The sequence below is a fragment of the Papaver somniferum genome, unplaced genomic scaffold (genome assembly GCF_003573695.1).
Source record: "Papaver somniferum cultivar HN1 unplaced genomic scaffold, ASM357369v1 unplaced-scaffold_118, whole genome shotgun sequence".
NCBI lineage: Eukaryota > Viridiplantae > Streptophyta > Magnoliopsida > Ranunculales > Papaveraceae > Papaver > Papaver somniferum.
In genome coordinates this window covers 3,589,065-3,593,068 of record NW_020620825.1, presented here as the reverse complement: position 1 = coordinate 3,593,068, position 4,004 = coordinate 3,589,065, and the positions used below count along the sequence as shown (strand labels likewise).

The 4,004-nt window shown below is 32.1% G+C and overlaps 1 long non-coding RNA gene across 1 annotated transcript; it reads left to right on the top strand.

The window, feature by feature from the left end:
* The first annotated feature begins 1,182 nt into the window (after window positions 1–1,182).
* On the top strand, window positions 1,183–3,784 carry LOC113330401. Its single transcript, XR_003350251.1, has 3 exons — window positions 1,183–1,231; window positions 1,841–1,884; window positions 2,912–3,784. It is a non-coding gene; the product is annotated as an uncharacterized LOC113330401 (long non-coding RNA).
* The last annotated feature ends 220 nt before the right edge of the window (window positions 3,785–4,004 follow it).

Genomic DNA, 4,004 nt, shown 5'->3' with positions numbered 1-4,004 from the left:
CCAGTCTTCATAATTTCCGCAGGATATGGAACCATTGGTTCCACTAGGTTTTCCCCTTTACTCGATACCCTTTATGTGAGTTCTTTCTTGTAAAATAGATTCCAAAATGCAATTATGAATTGCATTCGACGTAATTCCAAATCACGTCCATTCTTGGCCCACAAAATCAACAGTTAAAAAGAAACATCTAGATTTATAAATAAAACCAACCATAAGATTAAGTGCAATTCGAAATTGAAACGCAATTCAAATTTCCGCTTTCTCTTGAATTCCAAGGTATCTTCCATAAAACCTTGAAATATGCGTCAAAAAAAGTGTGGATAATCCTAATTTTGGAATCCATTAGTCTTGATATTTAACACTTTTCCAAACTTGGAATAACTTAAATTTCGGTAAAACGTGCCTTTAAAGATATGAAATGTTCATGTACATCTCGAACTTGTCACGGTTTCTCGCATGTCTTCTTAAATAAATCGACGAAGATCGGGTCTAGTACACAACAACTTCGGCTTTGCATGTAATAAGTGCTTAATTCTTACATATTTACTACTCAAATTTACATTTATTTAGTTCTTTATTTTATTCATATTTGATGATTTTATTTATTTATGCAGTTTTTAGAAAATAAAACTCTATGGACTAAAATGCGGAATTCTGTTGGAGAAATGAAGTGATTTGATGGGTTAAGCTCAAAAGGAAACATGAAGAATGATTGAGCCAGTTATATGGATATGGGCCTGTGTAGAAATGTTCCACGTCCTGTGTAGAAATGTTCCACGGCGTGTGTAGAAGTGTGTCACGGCGTGTGGAGACCATGTGCAAGATATCGATTATGATAAAGGATTTTGAAGATATTTTGTTTAATGAAGAAAATATTTCTTTATGATGTGAAGTAATGGAATATACCAAGATTTGGGAAAGAATATTATTTTTTATGGTTGGAAATAATAATTAAGATATTGATTGCAGTATTTGACACATGACACATTTTGTTTGGAGGATTTTTATATTATTTGACACGTGGCATACTTTCATTGGATGATGATGTGGTAGTAGTTTCCTCTGAAAAATATAAATACTGGTTGAAGCAGGTGGAAAATAGGAGGTTGGACGGCCAAGAGCCAACAATAGTTTTTAGGATTTATTTTCTATTTCTTCTTTTTAATTCTTTTGTAATGGAAAGCTAGCCCTCTTCACCGGGGTTGAAGATGAAGCTGTTTTATTCTGTAAGGTACTCTATTAATCTCTAGTAAAATATTTCTTTTGGGTTTAGATGTTAAATTAATTTATCTTCATTAAGCTTCTTAAACCATTTTGAATAGTCTTCGGCTATTGATCTATAATAAGTGAAGGAGATTATACCGTTTTGGTACAGTAAAAGTTGTAATTATTTTTCTTATCATAATATATTCCGAGACATGAGATTGGTTTCAATATTGTCTTGAGTGATAATAAAAAATATTCTAGAGATTAAACGGGTTTTTTACATGATTAATTCGGTGGAATCCGAAAACCCCGGTGTTCCTTTCAAATTATTTACTTTATTAGTTTTATTAATATTTTCTCAATTCATTTTATTATATCTTATTAGCATAATTTAATTGTAAACTAAAGATAACAATTTTAATCCTTGTGGAGCAAACCGTACTTGCATACTGTCCAATAGACAACTGTGCTCTTACGGTATAAATTAAAATCACATCAAGTTTTTGGCGCCGCTGCCGGGGACTAAAGTTGTTATTTTTAATTTTTATAAATTTGTAAATATTAGGATAGATTAGATTGTTTATTTTATTTTCTAGATTTTATTTGTGGGTATCTTTTTATTTTTGTTGTGCAGGTTTAAGTGCATTAAAAGTGGAAATAAAATTTGACTGCCAAAAAGTAAGCAAGAAATCCCATATTTTGTTTTATTTTTAGATTTCTATTTATTTTTGTAAACATCTATATTAGGATTCTCTAGATTTTATTTTATTGTACATAAATAGATTAATTCTATTTTATTTTTATTTTTATTTTATTATTGACCAATCAGACCAAACGGAATAATTAACACTTGGATGACAATATGTGTGTGTTCTCCACGTCTCATTCGCCTAAATAAGCGTGGAATGCAGGATCCATGGAAATTACCATGTAATCTGCTGACAAGAAGCATGCGCTTGGATCCAAAAGATCTAATCACGTTGTTACAAAAAAAAAGTTGTTAATGTTAAATGAATAAATCGACCGCTGATTCCCTTGTATATGCCAGTTGTGTTGATCTAGAATTAGGATTATCCACCGTTGTTTCCCTTATATATGCCAAGCTGTGTTGATATTAGTCCAGAGCAGTATCTCAGTCTAGTAGGAGAGGATTCGTCTTGGCAGTGGCCTTCAGACAGATATGGGAAACATCGTTCACCTTAGTCAACACCGTTTTAAATCATCAATCTCTATATTTTATTCATGTGATTTGTGTGATTCTGATTATTGATGTCCATTGTGTGACTATCTAAGTAGATCTCTGTCACCTATAAATGATTATGATTCGCATCCGGGTACTCTCTCCTGTAATCAATGAGAGTATGCCAACCAAGGAGATTCTTTAGTGTCATTCCTAAATTCTTCACAGGTATCTAGGGTTTAGAGTAAAGGTTTTGTGGGTACACCTCTTGTAAACCCTCCCGAGACTATAACCCGGCCACTAGGGTCACCTAGGGGTTTAAAGGCTTGTTGCACATGATAAGTGCAATCGCGATGCCTGCGACAATGAGTTAGGATTCTTATTTGTCTTTAGTTTGCTCGAGGACTTGCAAAATGTAGGTTTGGGGTGTGATAAGTGCTTAATTCTTACATATTTACTACTCAAATTTACATTTATTTAGTTCTTTATTTTATACATATTTGATAATTTTATTCATTTATGCAGTTTTTAAAAAATAAAGCTCTATGGACTAAAATGTGGAATTCTACTGGAGAAATGAAGTGATTTGATGGGTTAAGATCAAAAGGAAACATGAAGAATGATTGAGCCAGTTATCTGGATATGGGCCTGAGTAGAAATGTTCCACGACCTGTGTAAAAATGTTCCACAAAATGTGCAGAAGTGTGCCACGGCATGTGGAGACCATGTGCAAGATATCAATTATGATAAAGGATTTTGAAGATGAAGAAAATATTTCTTTATGATGTGAAGTAATGGAATATATGAAGATTTGGGAAAGAATATTATTTTTTATGGTTGGAAATAATAATTAAGATATTGATTACAGTATTTGGCACATGGCACATTTTGATTAGAGAATTTTTATATTATTTGACACGTGGCATACTTTCATTGGATGATGATGTGGTAGTGGTTTCCTCTGAAAAATATAAATACTGGTTGAAGCAGATGGAAAATAGGAGGTTGGACGGCCTAGAGCCAACAATAGTTTTTAGAATTTATTTACTATTTCTTCTTTTTAATTCTTTTGTAATGGAAAGCTAGCCTTCTTCACCGGGGTGAAGATGAAGCCGTTTTATTCTGTAAGGTATTCTATTAATCTCTAATAAAGTATTTCTTTTGGGTTTAAATGTTAAATTAATCTCTCTTCATTAAGTTTCGTTCTTAAACCATTTTGGATAGTCTTCGGCTATTGATCTTTAATATGCGAAGGAGATTATACCGTTTTGGTACAACAAAAGTTGTAATTATTATTTTAATCATAATATATTTCGAGGCATGAGATTGGTTTCAATATTGTCTTGAGTGATAATAATAAAAAATTATAGAGATTAAACGGGTCTTTTACATGATTAATTCGGTGGAATCCGAAAACCCCAGTGTTCTTTTCAAATTATTTACTTTATTAGTGTTATTAATATTTTCTCAATTCGTTTTATTATATCTTATTAGCATAATTTAACTGTAAACTATAAAGATAACAATTTTAGTCCTTGTGGAACGAACCGTACTTGCATACTGTCCAATAGACAACCGTGCTCTTGCGGTATAAATTAAAATACCATCCGCATGCTTG